The 20,511-nt window shown below is 50.9% G+C and overlaps 1 gene across 1 annotated transcript; it reads left to right on the forward strand.

Moving 5' to 3' along the window:
* Positions 1–310: 310 nt before the first annotated feature.
* Positions 311–19,982, forward strand: cd2l6 (Cell division cycle 2-like protein kinase 6; the record flags this gene model as incomplete). The annotated part of the gene is given in 2 exon segments (NM_001146586.1): positions 311–748; positions 19,969–19,982. The product of NM_001146586.1 is annotated as a Cell division cycle 2-like protein kinase 6 (mRNA).
* Between the last annotated feature and the right edge of the window lie 529 nt (positions 19,983–20,511).

Raw genomic sequence — 20,511 nt, forward strand, 5'->3', positions numbered from 1 at the left:
GAGGGTTGCTTGTCCCTCATAACCATGGTTCCTTTGGTTCATATCCCTTCTGCGCCTGATTGGTCGTTACTACTCAGGCCGAATAGGGAGTGCTTTATGGACACTTTTGAGGGTTACAAGCCCCTCAGAACCGTGGGTACTTTGGACCATATCCCTCCGGCGTCCGATTGGTCCTAAGTATTGATCCGATTTTCCCAGCTTGGTGGTGGGAGGATATTGAGCTCTGTCCTGGACAGGTGCTCTATCCCAGCTATCACCTTGTGGGTTTGGGTCCTCCATGACCATGGTTCTTGTCCCATGAATGTGTCCGTCCCTAGCTTCCAACACGTTGCGTATCCATGGTTGTCCTCTGTTGTCGAGCCTGTTTTACATCTTCTGACCGATTTGCAATCTGTTTCCACCTGGGAGGGCCCCTGTCGGCCGGCCATTGGTCGGTGTTCAGACGGACGGTTCCTCCCGCCCCACGTGGAATTGCCTCTATCGGGGGAGCCCCTGTCGGAGACGGTTATCCCCGTCTTAATGTCAAGCTTCAGCCGCGCTCCGTTCGTGCGAGATCTAGCCGGCCCGTCTGTCTCAGTGGCCCTACATTGGTGGGGAGTGGACTACCCAGGTAGCGATGCCTGCGGATGACGTTCACCCATACCGCATCGGCGCCAGAAACACATGTATTTCTCAAACCCTGTCTTTTATCCACGTTGATGGCGTTCCGAATTAACCCTCCAGCTAAGACAAGATACCTGATTAAGCGGTGCCCCGGCACCTGTGGCTCCGGCCACGGGCAGTTCAGGGCCTCCCGCTGGGCGCACGGTGGATTGACCTAGGGCCTCCTCCCCTCACGGGATAGGAGTGGTCCCTGGCTGTTCTCCGCTTAGTGTGCCCGGGTACAACCTCTATGTTGTGAGTGGCTACCTGGTTGATCCTGCCAGTAGCATATGCTTGTCTCAAAGATTAAGCCATGCAAGTCTAAGTACACACGGCCGGTACAGTGAAACTGCGAATTGGCTCATTAAATCAGTTATGGGTTCGATTCCGGAGAGGGATCCTGAGAAATGGCTACCACATCCAAGGAAGGCAGCAGGGGTGCAAATTACCCACTCCCGACACAAACCAAACTCTGCTGTGGGTCGGGTAGGGTAGGGGGCTCACGCCTCCCGCCTCTCCCTTCCCTCGGCGCGGGTGAACTGGTCCTAGCCCGGTTCCCCGCAGTTCCTTTTGCCTGGGATGCGCCCGACTGGCTCCATCCCCTTTCCCCGTTAGGCACGGCTAGATGACGCACCGATGGGTGGGTGTGTAGGCCGCTACCGAGGGGGACTGGGGGTGTCCGTGAACCGGGACTTCCCGAAATGGTCTCACATTTTTAAGCGGCTTGAGTATCACCCAGTATCCTCGCGCGGCACTGGGAACCCAGTCAACCGCTCTGCGCCCGGCGCAGGCGGGGGTTTAATGTCTCCCGGCCCCACCGGGCGCTTCGGCGACGGCGGCAGAGGAGCACCCGGAGGCCCCCATAAAGTTAAACCTACCTGTCTTTGAACTATGACCTCTCGCTCTGGCGAAGGGCGGAGGAAAGGAGGGCAACCTCCCCAACTCCCAACCCTTGAAACACGGACCAAGGAGACTAACGCACGCGCAAGTCAGAGTGTTTTCTCCGACACACCCCGTGGCGCAATGAAAGTGAGGGCCGGCGCGCGCTGGCTGAGGTGGGATCCCGGCCCCTACGGGGTTGGGCGCACCACCGGCCCGTCTCGCCCGCTCTGTCGGGGAGGTGGAGCGTGAGCGTGTGCGATAGGACCCGAAAGATGATGAACTATGCCTGGGCGGTCCTGACGTGCAAATCGGTTGTCCGATCACCGCGGTGAGCACGGAAGCTGGGCGGGAAACCCGAGAGAGGGGCCCAAGCCCTGGAAAGAGTTGCAGTTCCGGCGGCGTCCGGTGAGCTCTTGCTGGCCCTTGAAAATCCGTAAGAGAGGGTGTAAATCTCACGTCGGGCCGTACCCATATCCGCAGCAGGTCTCCAAGGGCAACATCCTCTGGCATGTTAGAACAATGCATGTTAAGGAAAGTTGATGAGTCAGATCCGTAACTTCGGGGTAAAGATTGGTTCTAAGGGCAGGGCTGGGTAGGTCGGGCTAGGGTGTGAAATGAGGCTGGGCTCGATTCATGCCGATCTCCCCAGAAAGATGCTCGTCGGCCCCAGTAACAAGGGGTAAGGGATCTCCGGCGGGTATGTAGCCTTCGAACCAAGCTTTTTTGGGACGGAAGGCGTCTTCCTCCACCTCCCCGTTATTTCTAACTGGTTACCAGGTGCACAGAGAAGGGCCAGGAGGCAGAGTCCGGAGGCCCAGAGAGAGAGTGGGCAAGCAGACTAAAGAAGGTGGGTACCCGGGTGCAAAGTACCACCAGCACCTGGTAATCCTGGTGTGGACTTAGTCTCTGAGTGGTAAGCTGCAGGGTGACCAGGTGCACGAAGGCCGTTTTGGATCACCAGGTGCACGCGGTTCGTAACAGCGGGGCTATATGCTTTAGTGTCCGAGGAAGGGTGCTTAAGAGTGGGTGCCCTGGTTCGGATGGTGGTGGGTGCCCTTTGATGGTGGTGCCCTGGTTCGGATGGTGGTGGGTGCCCTGGTTCGGATGGTGGTGGGTGCCCTGGTTCGGATGGTGGTGGGTGCCCTGGTTCGGATGGTGGTGGGTGCCCTGGTTCGGATGGTGGTGGGTGCCCTGGTTCGGATGGTGGTGGGTGCCCTGGTTCGGATGGTGGTGGGTGCCCTGGTTCGGATGGTGGTGTGGGTGCCTGCGATGGTGGTGGGTGCCCTGGTTCGGATGGTGGTGGGTGCCCTGGTTCGGATGGTGTAAGAGCTTGTGGTGGGGGGTATCCCCCACTGGAGGTCATGCCCATAGAGAGGGGTGTTCCCCGGAGAGTGGGTGAAGGCTATCACTACCTGGTAACCCAAAATAATACCAGGCCCACAGCTGGACATAGTGCAATTTCTGAGAATTTTTGGACTTAGTCATTTTTCAAGAAAGCTCTGTCACTAACTTACATTGATGTTTAAAATGTCCAGTGGCGCCCTCTTGTGGAACATCCCGGGTGGGGGGTGTGTGAGAGGGGGGGTATGGGACCGCCTATAGGGTGCTCCCTATCCGGGCATAGTAGTTTGAGGGAGTAAGCTCTACTCTCATGCCCGGAGAGATGGGTGTTCCCCGGATAGTGAGTGAAGGCCTAGAGGCCTGGAGGTCCGTAGTTCCACTGTCCTTAAGGGGGCAGAGCAGTCAGCCTCTCTGGAGGTTGGCTGCTCTGTCCCCCTTTTTTTTTGGCCTAGTAACCCACAATTATACCAGGCCCACAGATCTGGCCAATGCCCAAACACACATAAAAACACTCATAAATCAGAAATGCTTTATCCCAGTGACATGGGGCTTCAGTATGTATCTCACATAGATAGATATGTTATGTGTGTACCATTTAAAAGTATTTAAAACCATTCTGAAGACTTTTGACCCCAAAATAACACAAGGCCCACAGCTGTGGCCAATGCCCAAACACACATAAAAACACTCATAAATCAGAAATGCTTTATCCCAGTGACATGGGGCTTCAGTATGTATCTCACATAGATAGATATGTTATGTGTGTACCATTTAAAAGTATTTAAAACCATTCTGAATGATTTTGACCTCAAAATAATACAATCACATGATTTGGCCTGGTAACTTAAAAACACATGAAAACCCTCATAAATCAGAAATGCTTTATCCCAGTGACATGGGGCTTCAGTATGTATCTCACATAGATAGATATGTTATGTGTGTACCATTTAAAAGTATTTAAAACCATTCTGAAGACTTTTGACCCCAAAATAACACAAGGCCCACAGCTGTGGCCAATGCCCAAACACACATAAAAACACTCATAAATCAGAAATGCTTTATCCCAGTGACATGGGGCTTCAGTATGTATCTCACATAGATAGATATGTTATGTGTGTACCATTTAAAAGTATTTAAAACCATTCTGAATGATTTTGACCTTATTTGAAAGCTCCATAAATTGATCTATGGCGCCATCAAGCGACTTTTTAAATGTACTTATCCCAATGACATGGGACAGCAGTGGGCTGCTGAAACAGGTGTCCTGGGGGTGGTGATGGCCTTTAAAAGTATTTAAAACCTTTTTTAAAAAATTGGTCCTGGTAACCCAGAATAAAACCAGGTGCCCGTTTGGACTTAGTGCAATTTCTGAGAAGAAAAACATAGTCATTTTTCTGAAGATTTTTTGAAAAGCTATATAATTCCCTCTTGCTGTATCTCATTGAGTTGGGCCCTTAGGATGGTGCTCTAAGGGTGGGTATGGAGGTCCATATACCCTCTATAAGTATTTAAAACCGTTTTTCAAAAATTGTCCTGGTAACCCAGAATAAAACCAGGTGCACGTTTGGACTTAGTCTCTGAAGCGAACTGAAAAGTTGGCACTTTGTAACTTTTTTGACCAAAATCTGAAATTTTCAAATAATGATTAAAAATACTTCCCGGGGGGCTAGAGGTCCCAGACTTCGGCTCATACCCTCTCTCGTGATGGGCAACAATTAGCCCCGGGTTAGAAAATGTCGCTTCTATAGGAACCTATTTTTTCGGTAAACGGAACTTTTTTTCGCAAACTTAAAACTCGATTTTCTATTATAAATTGTTATGGAAAAACGGTTTAAATTAGATGGAAATGTTCGTCTACGTGTGCCCTTTCGTGCAAAAAAACCCCCCATCCTGATTGGAGTTGTACTTTTCGATTTATTCAAGTTTAAAGTGTCCTACCGTGACATCGGGAATAGCCTTGAAACTGTGTGAGTGACAGTTATTTTTACACACTCGTAGCCGTGTGGGGCAGACAGGTACCGGCGCGAAATCATAAACCTGGTTTTTGACAACACGACTTCCATGGCCTAGAAGCTCGGGGATAGTGGCAAACTACTAGTCCGATATAATAAATGCGAAACGGACACTTCTGAGGGTTGCTTGTCCCTCGGAACCATGGTAGTTCGGTCCTTATCCCTTCGGCGACCGATTGATGATTACTACTCATGCCGAATAGGGAGAGCTTTATGGACACTTTTGAGGGTTACAAGCCCCTCAGAACCGTGGGTACTTTGGACCATATCCCTTCCGCGCCTGCCCTGTACACTAATCTCTGAATCCGTATCAGAGTGCCTCTTTTCAGGCATATTGACAAGTGTGTATAGCCCTGGAAGCCTATGAAAGTACCAGGGCATGGCTGTCTGGCCTTGGCATTATGCCCTAAGGATTTGGGCCGTCAAAGGGCATTAGGGCCTATGGGTTTGGGCCTTCAAGGGCAGTACACTAATCTCTGAATCCGTATCAGAGTGCCTCTTTTCAGGCATATTGACAAGTGTGTATAGCCCTGGAAGCCTATGAAAGTAAAGGATTTGGGCCGTCAAAGGGCATTTGGGCCGTCAAAGGGCATTAGGGCCTTGGGTCTTTAGGTTCCCAGGCTCTCGGTGGAAAAAACGGTGTGATCCCCAGCGGGGCTCGAACACCGATCGTCAGATCGTAAGCCACAGCCGCTACCCCCATGGCCAACTGGGCTTTGACGAACAAAGAGGCCCTGGAAGCCTATGAAAGTACCAGGGCATGGCTGTCTGGCCTTGGCATTATGCCCTAAGGATTTGGGCCGTCAGAGGGCATTTGGGCCAGAGGTCAGAGGGCATTAGGGCCGTCAAAGGGCATTAGGGCCTTGGGTCTTTAGGTTCCCAGGCTCTCGGTGGAAAAAAACGGTGTGATCCCCAGCGGGGCTCGAACACCGATCGTCAGATCGTAAGCCACAGCCGCTACCCCCATGGCCAACTGGGCTTTGACGAACAAAGAGGCAACGAGGTGATCTTTATGGTCAAATTTCCAATCAGTCCAATTGGTCTGATATTGGCCCACACCTGGGGCTCATTAAGCCCTAGTTAGGGTTAGGTCGTTGTTTGGTGGAGCAAACAAAGAGACATACACGCACGCAGGAGAGAGAAGCTATGAACAGTAGACTAAAACGTGATTGTGGGCTTTGTTCCAAGCGGAATATCGTGCGGATAGACCGACATTTCAAGTCTGTCCATGCACTTAAGCCTGCTACTACAGAATGGAAGCGTGCTATGCAATCTAGCCGGCGTTCAACTGAGAGACAGCAGCCCGAATCATGGCAGTGTATGCAGCCTAACAACGGTGTTGCACCGCAGCTGGAGCCCTGGGAGAACCCTGGGTATTTCCAGTGTGTTGAAAGTGAGTTGTCCGTGGAGCAGCAGCTGGTAGACAAGGGTGAGCAGTCCGCGGTGGTGGATCAGCAGCTGTGGGACGAGAGTGAGCAGGCGGCGGCGACTGCGCCGGTGCAGTCAACCAGTCAGATCGGTGGTGAACCATGCTCGGAACCGAGGGAGCAAGGCTGCGTCATGGTGACTTCCACGGAGAGCGAGAGTGATGAAGGCGGCGGTGTGTCCTCCAGAATTGAAGGTTGGAGGAATGGAATTTTGACTGAATATGAACACTTTGCTATTGGTAAAAACCCTTCAGTTAAACGAATTGACAATAGTCGCACCAGTCTATCCAGAGTACGACAATTCCTCCGCTATATGTCAGAGGGCAAGGCCGATGAAGGACTGTGTTCTCTGGATAACTACAGACGTGTGTATGAGTGGTATGGTGAATGTGAAGACCGTTGTTTGGCACCATCCACGTTAAAAATGTACCGAGCTGATGTTCGAAGTTTCCTGAATTATCTTATTCAGTTCCGGCCAAAGGTCTGCAGGCTAAAGCCAGTGGAATTCGAAAGGTGTTACTCTGCTTGGCAAAGATGGACAGGGATTCGCGGCAGAGCCAGGCAACACACAGGGCAAAATTCCGCAAACGGTGCAGGGACGAGGTGCTCAGCGCGCGGAGTTAAGCCGGTTTGTTGAGCTAAGTAATCAAGCTATTCCTTCGGTTCTCAGTAGGCTGGAGGTCCGAGCCACCTGCGCTGATAGACGTAGGTTTGCGGCTCTCATGTCCAGCCGGTTGGCCATCTTTAATGGCACTCGACGATCCCCAGTCACCACCTTCAGTGAGAGGGAATTTACTGAAGTAACCCCGGAAAGTGGGGGTTATCAGATGTGCATTTCAAGCCACAAAACGAACTATAGCTTCGGTGAGTGCAGAGTTGTTCTATCTGAGCAGGAATACACTTGGCTTAAACGATTCCATCAGATCAGGCCTAATCTGGAGTGGAATCACCTCAGACACAACACTCTTCTTTTTCACGTCCTGCGGTCAACCGTACGGCAATCTCTGTGAGTATGTGGGCCAGATATTTGCAGAGTTTGGCATTGGAAGTAAAGTCACCTTCGGTACAATTCGACGTAGCGTTGCTACATTGAACTTTAATCAAGGCTCGGTTACAGACCGGGGAACTGTGGCTGACCATATGTGTCATTCTCTGGAAACGCAGGCACGGTACTACCGGTACCATGATTTGCCTCGTAACGCCAGCCGAGCGCGGTCACTAATTGAGGGACAAATCAACCCATGATTCACTGATAAATAAAGAACATTTATTTGAAATTCACCCATGTCTTTGTGTGTCATTTGGTCACGGTTGAGAATGTATGGAGGCCTGAGGGTCTGAAATACCAGGGTGTTATGGGGTACCAGGTGCACTGAGCTGAAGAGACAGGCCGAGATAGAGGGCAGGCAGGTGGGCAGGCAGGGTAGAGAGAGTAAGCCTTGGTAACCAGTTCAATCACCAGGTACACATGCTGGACTTAGTGCAATGAGAGAGAAGTATGACTCTGTCATTGAATTGTATTGGGTTACCAGGTGACCTTGGTGGGGGGTGTGGGTCCCCCCTATGGGGTCTCCCTAACCCCCCTATGGTGGTCTCAGAGTGGGCATGTAGGTCTGTATACCCTTTAAAAATGTCACCCCTCCATAAATTGATCTATGGCGCCATCAAGCGACTTTTTAAATGTACTTATCCCACTGACATGGGTCAGCAGTGGGGTGCTGAAACATGTGTCCTGGGGGTGGTGATGGCCTTTAAAAGTATTTAAAACCTTTTTAAAAAATTGGTCCTGGTAACCCAAACATAAAACATAGTGCAATTTCTGAGAGGTGAAACATAGCCGTTTTTGTGAGACTTTTGGACTTAGTCATTTTTCTGAGAATTATTTGAAAGCTCCATAAATTGATCTATGGCGCCATCAAGCGACTTTTTAAATGTACTTATCCCACTGACATGGGACAGCAGTGGGGTGCTGAAACAGGTGTCCTGGGGGTGGTGATGGCCTTTAAAAGTATTTAAAACCTTTTTTAAAAAATTGGTCCTGGTAACCCAGAATAAAACCAGGTGCCCGTTTGGACTTAGTGCAATTTCTGAGAAGAAAAACATAGTCATTTTTCTGAAGATTTTTTGAAAAGCTATATAATTCCCTCTTGCTGTATCTCATTGAGTTGGGCCCTTAGGATGGTGCTCTAAGGGTGGGTATGGAGGTCCATATACCCTCTATAAGTATTTAAAACCGTTTTTCAAAAATTGTCCTGGTAACCCAGAATAAAACCAGGTGCACGTTTGGACTTAGTCTCTGAAGCGAACTGAAAAGTTGGCACTTTGTAACTTTTTTGACCAAAATCTGAAATTTTCAAATAATGATTAAAAATACTTCCTGAGGGGCTAGAGGTCCCAAATTTTGGCTCATACCCTCTCTCGTGATGGGCAACAATTAGCCCCGGGTTAGAAAATTTCGCTTCCATAGGAACCTATTTTTTCGGTAAACGGAACTTTTTTTCGCAAACTTAAAACTCGATTTTCTATTATAAATTGTTATGGAAAAACGGTTTAAATTAGATGGAAATGTTCGTCTACGTGTGCCCTTTCGTGCAAAAAAACCCCCATCCTGATTGGAGTTGTACTTTTCGATTTATTCAAGTTTAAAGTGTCCTACCGTGACATCGGGAATAGCCTTGAAACTGTGTGAGTGACAGTTATTTTTACACACTCGTGACCGTGTGGGGCAGACAGGTACCGGCGCGATTTGAGAAACCTGGTTTTTGACAACTGGAGAACCACATTCCGTCGGCGACCCATAGGTGGTTGCTACTCTGGCCGAATAGGGAGTGCTTTATGGACATTTTTGAGGGTTGCTTGTCCCTCATAACCATGGTTCCTTTGGTTCATATCCCTTCTGCGCCTGATTGGTCGTTACTACTCAGGCCGAATAGGGAGTGCTTTATGGACACTTTTGAGGGTTACAAGCCCCTCAGAACCGTGGGTACTTTGGACCATATCCCTCCGGCGTCCGATTGGTCCTAAGTATTGATCCGATTTTCCCAGCTTGGTGGTGGGAGGATATTGAGCTCTGTCCTGGACAGGTGCTCTATCCCAGCTATCACCTTGTGGGTTTGGGTCCTCCATGACCATGGTTCTTGTCCCATGAATGTGTCCGTCCCTAGCTTCCAACACGTTGCGTATCCATGGTTGTCCTCTGTTGTCGAGCCTGTTTTACATCTTCTGACCGATTGGCAATCTGTTTCCACCTGGGAGGGCCCCTGTCGGCCGGCCATTGGTCGGTGTTCAGACGGACGGTTCCTCCCGCCCCACGTGGAATTGCCTCTATCGGGGGAGCCCCTGTCGGAGACGGTTATCCCCGTCTTAATGTCAAGCTTCAGCCGCGCTCCGTTCGTGCGAGATCTAGCCGGCCCGTCTGTCTCAGTGGCCCTACATTGGTGGGGGAGTGGACTACCCAGGTAGCGATGCCTGCGGATGACGTTCACCCATACCGTATCGGCGCCAGAAACACATGTATTTCTCAAACCCTGTCTTTTATCCACGTTGATGGCGTTCCGAATTAACCCTCCAGCTAAGACAAGATACCTGATTAAGCGGTGCCCCGGCACCTGTGGCTCCGGCCACGGGCAGTTCAGGGCCTCCCGCTGGGCGCACGGTGGATTGACCTAGGGCCTCCTCCCCTCACGGGATAGGAGTGGTCCCTGGCTGTTCTCCGCTTAGTGTGCCCGGGTACAACCTCTATGTTGTGAGTGGCTACCTGGTTGATCCTGCCAGTAGCATATGCTTGTCTCAAAGATTAAGCCATGCAAGTCTAAGTACACACGGCCGGTACAGTGAAACTGCGAATTGGCTCATTAAATCAGTTATGGGTTCGATTCCGGAGAGGGATCCTGAGAAATGGCTACCACATCCAAGGAAGGCAGCAGGGGTGCAAATTACCCACTCCCGACACAAACCAAACTCTGCTGTGGGTCGGGTAGGGTAGGGGGCTCACGCCTCCCGCCTCTCCCTTCCCTCGGCGCGGGTGAACTGGTCCTAGCCCGGTTCCCCGCAGTTCCTTTTTGCCTGGGATGCGCCCGACTGGCTCCATCCCCTTTCCCCGTTAGGCACGGCTAGATGACGCACCGATGGGTGGGTGTGTAGGCCGCTACCGAGGGGGACTGGGGGTGTCCGGTGAACCGGGACTTCCCGAAATGGTCTCACATTTTTAAGCGGCTTGAGTATCACCCAGTATCCTCGCGGCACTGGGAACCCAGTCAACCGCTCTGCGCCCGGCGCAGGCGGGGGTTTAATGTCTCCCCGGCCCCACCGGCGCTCGGCGACGGCGGCAGAGGAGCACCCGGAGGCCCCCATAAAGTTAAACCTACCTGTCTTTGAACTATGACCTCTCGCTCTGGCGAAGGGCGGAGGAAAGGAGGGCAACCTCCCCAACTCCCAACCCTTGAAACACGGACCAAGGAGACTAACGCACGCGCAAGTCAGAGTGTTTTCTCCGACACACCCCGTGGCGCAATGAAAGTGAGGGCCGGCGCGCGCTGGCTGAGGTGGGATCCCGGCCCCTACGGGGTTGGGCGCACCACCGGCCCGTCTCGCCCGCTCTGTCGGGGAGGTGGAGCGTGAGCGTGTGCGATAGGACCCGAAAGATGATGAACTATGCCTGGGCGGTCCTGACGTGCAAATCGGTTGTCCGATCACCGCGGTGAGCACGGGAAGCTGGGCGGGAAACCCGAGAGAGGGGCCCAAGCCCTGGAAAGAGTTGCAGTTCCGGGCGGCGTCCGGTGAGCTCTTGCTGGCCCTTGAAAATCCGTAAGAGAGGGTGTAAATCTCACGTCGGGCCGTACCCATATCCGCAGCAGGTCTCCAAGGGCAACATCCTCTGGCATGTTAGAACAATGCATGTTAAGGAAAGTTGATGAGTCAGATCCGTAACTTCGGGGTAAAGATTGGTTCTAAGGGCAGGGCTGGGTAGGTCGGGCTAGGGTGTGAAATGAGGCTGGGCTCGATTCATGCCGATCTCCCCAGAAAGATGCTCGTCGGCCCCAGTAACAAGGGGTAAGGGATCTCCGGCGGGTATGTAGCCTTCGAACCAAGCTTTTTTGGGACGGAAGGCGTCTTCCTCCACCTCCCCGTTATTTCTAACTGGTTACCAGGTGCACAGAGAAGGGCCAGGAGGCAGAGTCCGGAGGCCCAGAGAGAGAGTGGGCAAGCAGACTAAAGAAGGTGGGTACCCGGGTGCAAAGTACCACCAGCACCTGGTAATCCTGGTGTGGACTTAGTCTCTGAGTGGTAAGCTGCAGGGTGACCAGGTGCACGAAGGCCGTTTTGGATCACCAGGTGCACGCGGTTCGTAACAGCGGGGCTATATGCTTTAGTGTCCGAGGAAGGGTGCTTAAGAGTGGGTGCCCTGGTTCGGATGGTGGTGGGTGCCCTGGTTCGGATGGTGGTGGGTGCCCTGGTTCGGATGGTGGTGGGGCCCTGTTCGATGGTGGTGGGTGCCCTGGTTCGGATGGTGGTGGGTGCCCTGGTTCGGATGGTGGTGGGTGCCCTGGTTCGGATGGTGGTGGGTGCCCTGGTTCGGATGGTGGTGGGTGCCCTGGTTCGGATGGTGGTGGGTGCCCTGGTTCGGATGGTGGTGGGTGCCCTGGTTCGGATGGTGGTGGGTGCCCTGGTTCGGATGGTGGTGGGTGCCCTGGTTCGGATGGTGGTGGGTGCCCTGGTTCGGATGGTGTAAGAGCTTGTGGTGGGGGTATCCCCCACTGGAGGTCATGCCCATAGAGAGGGGTGTTCCCCGGAGAGTGGGTGAAGGCTATCACTACCTGGTAACCCAAAATAATACCAGGCCCACAGCTGGACATAGTGCAATTTCTGAGAATTTTTGGACTTAGTCATTTTTCAAGAAAGCTCTGTCACTAACTTACATTGATGTTTAAAATGTCCAGTGGCGCCCTCTTGTGGAACATCCCGGGTGGGGGTGTGTGAGAGGGGGGTATGGGACCGCCTATAGGGTGCTCCCTATCCGGGCATAGTAGTTTGAGGGAGTAAGCTCTACTCTCATGCCCGGAGAGATGGGTGTTCCCCGGATAGTGAGTGAAGGCCTAGAGGCCTGGAGGTCCGTAGTTCCACTGTCCTTAAGGGGGGCAGAGCAGTCAGCCTCTCTGGAGGTTGGCTGCTCTGTCCCCCTTTTTTTTTGGCCTAGTAACCCACAATTATACCAGGCCCACAGATCTGGCCAATGCCCAAACACACATAAAAACACTCATAAATCAGAAATGCTTTATCCCAGTGACATGGGGCTTCAGTATGTATCTCACATAGATAGATATGTTATGTGTGTACCATTTAAAAGTATTTAAAACCATTCTGAAGACTTTTGACCCCAAAATAACACAAGGCCCACAGCTGTGGCCAATGCCCAAACACACATAAAAACACTCATAAATCAGAAATGCTTTATCCCAGTGACATGGGGCTTCAGTATGTATCTCACATAGATAGATATGTTATGTGTGTACCATTTAAAAGTATTTAAAACCATTCTGAATGATTTTGACCTCAAAATAATACAATCACATGATTTGGCCTGGTAACTTAAAAACACATGAAAACCCTCATAAATCAGAAATGCTTTATCCCAGTGACATGGGGCTTCAGTATGTATCTCACATAGATAGATATGTTATGTGTGTACCATTTAAAAGTATTTAAAACCATTCTGAAGACTTTTGACCCCAAAATAACACAAGGCCCACAGCTGTGGCCAATGCCCAAACACACATAAAAACACTCATAAATCAGAAATGCTTTATCCCAGTGACATGGGGCTTCAGTATGTATCTCACATAGATAGATATGTTATGTGTGTACCATTTAAAAGTATTTAAAACCATTCTGAATGATTTTGACCTTATTTGAAAGCTCCATAAATTGATCTATGGCGCCATCAAGCGACTTTTTAAATGTACTTATCCCAATGACATGGGACAGCAGTGGGCTGCTGAAACAGGTGTCCTGGGGGTGGTGATGGCCTTTAAAAGTATTTAAAACCTTTTTAAAAAATTGGTCCTGGTAACCCAGAATAAAACCAGGTGCCCGTTTGGACTTAGTGCAATTTCTGAGAAGAAAAACATAGTCATTTTTCTGAAGATTTTTTGAAAAGCTATATAATTCCCTCTTGCTGTATCTCATTGAGTTGGGCCCTTAGGATGGTGCTCTAAGGGTGGGTATGGAGGTCCATATACCCTCTATAAGTATTTAAAACCGTTTTTCAAAAATTGTCCTGGTAACCCAGAATAAAACCAGGTGCACGTTTGGACTTAGTCTCTGAAGCGAACTGAAAAGTTGGCACTTTGTAACTTTTTTGACCAAAATCTGAAATTTTCAAATAATGATTAAAAATACTTCCCGGGGGGCTAGAGGTCCCAGACTTCGGCTCATACCCTCTCTCGTGATGGGCAACAATTAGCCCCGGGTTAGAAAATGTCGCTTCTATAGGAACCTATTTTTTCGGTAAACGGAACTTTTTTTCGCAAACTTAAAACTCGATTTTCTATTATAAATTGTTATGGAAAAACGGTTTAAATTAGATGGAAATGTTCGTCTACGTGTGCCCTTTCGTGCAAAAAACCCCCATCCTGATTGGAGTTGTACTTTTCGATTTATTCAAGTTTAAAGTGTCCTACCGTGACATCGGGAATAGCCTTGAAACTGTGTGAGTGACAGTTATTTTTACACACTCGTAGCCGTGTGGGGCAGACAGGTACCGGCGCGAAATCATAAACCTGGTTTTTGACAACACGACTTCCATGGCCTAGAAGCTCGGGGATAGTGGCAAACTACTAGTCCGATATAATAAATGCGAAACGGACACTTCTGAGGGTTGCTTGTCCCTCGGAACCATGGTAGTTCGGTCCTTATCCCTTCGGCGACCGATTGATGATTACTACTCATGCCGAATAGGGAGAGCTTTATGGACACTTTTGAGGGTTACAAGCCCCTCAGAACCGTGGGTACTTTGGACCATATCCCTTCCGCGCCTGCACTGTACACTAATCTCTGAATCCGTATCAGAGTGCCTCTTTTCAGGCATATTGACAAGTGTGTATAGCCCTGGAAGCCTATGAAAGTACCAGGGCATGGCTGTCTGGCCTTGGCATTATGCCCTAAGGATTTGGGCCGTCAAAGGGCATTAGGGCCTATGGGTTTGGGCCTTCAAGGGCAGTACACTAATCTCTGAATCCGTATCAGAGTGCCTCTTTTCAGGCATATTGACAAGTGTGTATAGCCCTGGAAGCCTATGAAAGTAAAGGATTTGGGCCGTCAAAGGGCATTTGGGCCGTCAAAGGGCATTAGGGCCTTGGGTCTTTAGGTTCCCAGGCTCTCGGTGGAAAAAACGGTGTGATCCCCAGCGGGGCTCGAACACCGATCGTCAGATCGTAAGCCACAGCCGCTACCCCCATGGCCAACTGGGCTTTGACGAACAAAGAGGCCCTGGAAGCCTATGAAAGTACCAGGGCATGGCTGTCTGGCCTTGGCATTATGCCCTAAGGATTTGGGCCGTCAGAGGGCATTTGGGCGTCAGAGGGCTGGGCGCAGAGGGCATTAGGGCCGTCAAAGGGCATTAGGGCCTTGGGTCTTTAGGTTCCCAGGCTCTCGGTGGAAAAAACGGTGTGATCCCCAGCGGGCTCGAACACCGATCGTCAGATCGTAAGCCACAGCCGCTACCCCCATGGCCAACTGGGCTTTGACGAACAAAGAGGCAACGAGGTGATCTTTATGGTCAAATTTCCAATCAGTCCAATTGGTCTGATATTGGCCCACACCTGGGGCTCATTAAGCCCTAGTTAGGGTTAGGTCGTTGTTTGGTGGAGCAAACAAAGAGACATACACGCACGCAGGAGAGAGAAGCTATGAACAGTAGACTAAAACGTGATTGTGGGCTTTGTTCCAAGCGGAATATCGTGCGGATAGACCGACATTTCAAGTCTGTCCATGCACTTAAGCCTGCTACTACAGAATGGAAGCGTGCTATGCAATCTAGCCGGCGTTCAACTGAGAGACAGCAGCCCGAATCATGGCAGTGTATGCAGCCTAACAACGGTGTTGCACCGCAGCTGGAGCCCTGGGAGAACCCTGGGTATTTCCAGTGTGTTGAAAGTGAGTTGTCCGTGGAGCAGCAGCTGGTAGACAAGGGTGAGCAGTCCGCGGTGGTGGATCAGCAGCTGTGGGACGAGAGTGAGCAGGCGGCGGCGACTGCGCCGGTGCAGTCAACCAGTCAGATCGGTGGTGAACCATGCTCGGAACCGAGGGGAGCAAGGCTGCGTCATGGTGACTTCCACGGAGAGCGAGAGTGATGAAGGCGGCGGTGTGTCCTCCAGAATTGAAGGTTGGAGGAATGGAATTTTGACTGAATATGAACACTTTGCTATTGGTAAAAACCCTTCAGTTAAACGAATTGACAATAGTCGCACCAGTCTATCCAGAGTACGACAATTCCTCCGCTATATGTCAGAGGGCAAGGCCGATGAAGGACTGTGTTCTCTGGATAACTACAGACGTGTGTATGAGTGGTATGGTGAATGTGAAGACCGTTGTTTGGCACCATCCACGTTAAAAATGTACCGAGCTGATGTTCGAAGTTTCCTGAATTATCTTATTCAGTTCCGGCCAAAGGTCTGCAGGCTAAAGCCAGTGGAATTCGAAAGGTGTTACTCTGCTTGGCAAAGATGGACAGGGATTCGCGGCAGAGCCAGGCAACACACAGGGCAAAATTCCGCAAACGGTGCAGGGACGAGGTGCTCAGCGCTGCGGAGTTAAGCCGCTTTGTTGAGCTAAGTAATCAAGCTATTCCTTCGGTTCTCAGTAGGCTGGAGGTCCGAGCCACCTGCGCTGATAGACGTAGGTTTGCGGCTCTCATGTCCAGCCGGTTGGCCATCTTTAATGGCACTCGACGATCCCCAGTCACCACCTTCAGTGAGAGGGAATTTACTGAAGTAACCCCGGAAAGTGGGGGTTATCAGATGTGCATTTCAAGCCACAAAACGAACTATAGCTTCGGTGAGTGCAGAGTTGTTCTATCTGAGCAGGAATACACTTGGCTTAAACGATTCCATCAGATCAGGCCTAATCTGAGTGGAATCACCTCAGACACAACACTCTTCTTTTTCACGTCCTGCGGTCAACCGTACGGCAATCTCTGTGAGTATGTGGGCCAGATATTTGCAGAGTTTGGCATTGGAAGTAAAGTCACCTTCGGTACAATTCGACGGCGTTGCTACATTGAACTTTAATCAAGGCTCGGTTACAGACCGGGGAACTGTGGCTGACCATATGTGTCATTCTCTGGAAACGCAGGCACGGTACTACCGGTACCATGATTTGCCTCGTAACGCCAGCCGAGCGCGGTCACTAATTGAGGGACAAATCAACCCATGATTCACTGATAAATAAAGAACATTTATTTGAAATTCACCCATGTCTTTGTGTGTCATTTGGTCACGGTTGAGAATGTATGGAGGCCTGAGGGTCTGAAATACCAGGGTGTTATGGGGTACCAGGTGCACTGAGCTGAAGAGACAGGCCGAGATAGAGGGCAGGCAGGTGGGCAGGCAGGGTAGAGAGAGTAAGCCTTGGTAACCAGTTCAATCACCAGGTACACATGCTGGACTTAGTGCAATGAGAGAGAAGTATGACTCTGTCATTGAATTGTATTGGGTTACCAGGTGACCTTGGTGGGGGTGTGGGTCCCCCTATGGGGTCTCCCTAACCCCCTATGGTGGTCTCAGAGTGGGCATGTAGGTCTGTATACCCTTTAAAAATGTCACCCCTCCATAAATTGATCTATGGCGCCATCAAGCGACTTTTTAAATGTACTTATCCCACTGACATGGGTCAGCAGTGGGGTGCTGAAACATGTGTCCTGGGGGTGGTGATGGCCTTTAAAAGTATTTAAAACCTTTTTAAAAAATTGGTCCTGGTAACCCAAACATAAAACATAGTGCAATTTCTGAGAGGTGAAACATAGCCGTTTTTGTGAGACTTTTGGACTTAGTCATTTTTCTGAGAATTATTTGAAAGCTCCATAAATTGATCTATGGCGCCATCAAGCGACTTTTTAAATGTACTTATCCCACTGACATGGGACAGCAGTGGGGTGCTGAAACAGGTGTCCTGGGGGTGGCGATGGCCTTTAAAAGTATTTAAAACCTTTTTAAAAAATTGGTCCTGGTAACCCAGAATAAAACCAGGTGCCCGTTTGGACTTAGTGCAATTTCTGAGAAGAAAAACATAGTCATTTTTCTGAAGATTTTTTGAAAAGCTATATAATTCCCTCTTGCTGTATCTCATTGAGTTGGGCCCTTAGGATGGTGCTCTAAGGGTGGGTATGGAGGTCCATATACCCTCTATAAGTATTTAAAACCGTTTTTCAAAAATTGTCCTGGTAACCCAGAATAAAACCAGGTGCACGTTTGGACTTAGTCTCTGAAGCGAACTGAAAAGTTGGCACTTTGTAACTTTTTTGACCAAAATCTGAAATTTTCAAATAATGATTAAAAATACTTCCTGAGGGGCTAGAGGTCCCAAATTTTGGCTCATACCCTCTCTCGTGATGGGCAACAATTAGCCCCGGGTTAGAAAATTTCGCTTCCATAGGAACCTATTTTTTCGGTAAACGGAACTTTTTTTTCGCAAACTTAAAACTCGATTTTCTATTATAAATTGTTATGGAAAAACGGTTTAAATTAGATGGAAATGTTCGTCTACGTGTGCCCTTTCGTGCAAAAAAACCCCCATCCTGATTGGAGTTGTACTTTTCGATTTATTCAAGTTTAAAGTGTCCTACCGTGACATCGGGAATAGCCTTGAAACTGTGTGAGTGACAGTTATTTTTACACACTCGTGACCGTGTGGGGCAGACAGGTACCGGCGCGATTTGAGAAACCTGGTTTTTGACAACTGGAGAACCACATTCCGTCGGCGACCCATAGGTGGTTGCTACTCTGGCCGAATAGGGAGTGCTTTATGGACATTTTTGAGGGTTGCTTGTCCCTCATAACCATGGTTCCTTTGGTTCATATCCCTTCTGCGCCTGATTGGTCGTTACTACTCAGGCCGAATAGGGAGTGCTTTATGGACACTTTTGAGGGTTACAAGCCCCTCAGAACCGTGGGTACTTTGGACCATATCCCTCCGGCGTCCGATTGGTCCTAAGTATTGATCCGATTTTCCCAGCTTGGTGGTGGGAGGATATTGAGCTCTGTCCTGGACAGGTGCTCTATCCCAGCTATCACCTTGTGGGTTTGGGTCCTCCATGACCATGGTTCTTGTCCCATGAATGTGTCCGTCCCTAGCTTCCAACACGTTGCGTATCCATGGTTGTCCTCTGTTGTCGAGCCTGTTTTACATCTTCTGACCGATTTGCAATCTGTTTCCACCTGGGAGGGCCCCTGTCGGCCGGCCATTGGTCGGTGTTCAGACGGACGGTTCCTCCCGCCCCACGTGGAATTGCCTCTATCGGGGGAGCCCCTGTCGGAGACGGTTATCCCCGTCTTAATGTCAAGCTTCAGCCGCGCTCCGTTCGTGCGAGATCTAGCCGGCCCGTCTGTCTCAGTGGCCCTACATTGGTGGGGAGTGGACTACCCAGGTAGCGATGCCTGCGGATGACGTTCACCCATACCGGCATCGGCGCCAGAAACACATGTATTTCTCAAACCCTGTCTTTTATCCACGTTGATGGCGTTCCGAATTAACCCTCCAGCTAAGACAAGATACCTGATTAAGCGGTGCCCCGGCACCTGTGGCTCGGCCACGGGCAGTTCAGGGCCTCCCGCTGGGCGCACGGTGGATTGACCTAGGGCCTCCTCCCCTCACGGGATAGGAGTGGTCCCTGGCTGTTCTCCGCTTAGTGTGCCCGGGTACAACCTCTATGTTGTGAGTGGCTACCTGGTTGATCCTGCCAGTAGCATATGCTTGTCTCAAAGATTAAGCCATGCAAGTCTAAGTACACACGGCCGGTACAGTGAAACTGCGAATTGGCTCATTAAATCAGTTATGGGTTCGATTCCGGAGAGGGATCCTGAGAAATGGCTACCACATCCAAGGAAGGCAGCAGGGGTGCAAATTACCCACTCCCGACACAAACCAAACTCTGCTGTGGGTCGGGTAGGGTAGGGGCTCACGCCTCCCGCCTCTCCCTTCCTCGGCGCGGGTGAACTGGTCCTAGCCCGGTTCCCCGCAGTTCCTTTTGCCTGGGATGCGCCCGACTGGCTCCATCCCCTTTCCCCGTTAGGCACGGCTAGATGACGCACCGATGGGTGGGTGTGTAGGCCGCTACCGAGGGGGACTGGGGGTGTCCGGTGAACCGGGACTTCCCGAAATGGTCTCACATTTTTAAGCGGCTTGAGTATCACCCAGTATCCTCGCGGCACTGGGAACCCAGTCAACCGCTCTGCGCCCGGCGCAGGCGGGGGTTTAATGTCTCCCGGCCCCACCGGCGCTCGGCGACGGGCGGCAGAGGAGCACCCGGAGGCCCCCATAAAGTTAAACCTACCTGTCTTTGAACTATGACCTCTCGCTCTGGCGAAGGGCGGAGGAAAGGAGGGCAACCTCCCCAACTCCCAACCCTTGAAACACGGACCAAGGGAGACTAACGCACGCGCAAGTCAGAGTGTTTTCTCCGACACACCCCGTGGCGCAATGAAAGTGAGGGCCGGCGCGCGCTGGCTGAGGTGGGATCCCGGCCCTACGGGGTTGGGCGCACCACCGGCCCGTCTCGCCCGCTCTGTCGGGGAGGTGGAGCGTGAGCGTGTGCGATAGGACCCGAAAGATGATGAACTATGCCTGGGCGGTCCTGACGTGCAAATCGGTTGTCCGATCACCGCGGTGAGCACGGAAGCTGGGCGGGAAACCCGAGAGAGGGGCCCAAGCCCTGGAAAGAGTTGCAGTTCCGGCGGCGTCCGGTGAGCTCTTGCTGGCCCTTGAAAATCCGTAAGAGAGGGTGTAAATCTCACGTCGGGCCGTACCCATATCCGCAGCAGGTCTCCAAGGGCAACATCCTCTGGCATGTTAGAACAATGCATGTTAAGGAAAGTTGATGAGTCAGATCCGTAACTTCGGGGTAAAGATTGGTTCTAAGGGCAGGGCTGGGTAGGTCGGGCTAGGGTGTGAAATGAGGCTGGGCTCGATTCATGCCGATCTCCCCAGAAAGATGC

Source organism: Salmo salar, unplaced genomic scaffold, assembly GCF_905237065.1.
Source record: "Salmo salar unplaced genomic scaffold, Ssal_v3.1, whole genome shotgun sequence".
Taxonomy (NCBI): Eukaryota; Metazoa; Chordata; class Actinopteri; order Salmoniformes; family Salmonidae; genus Salmo; species Salmo salar.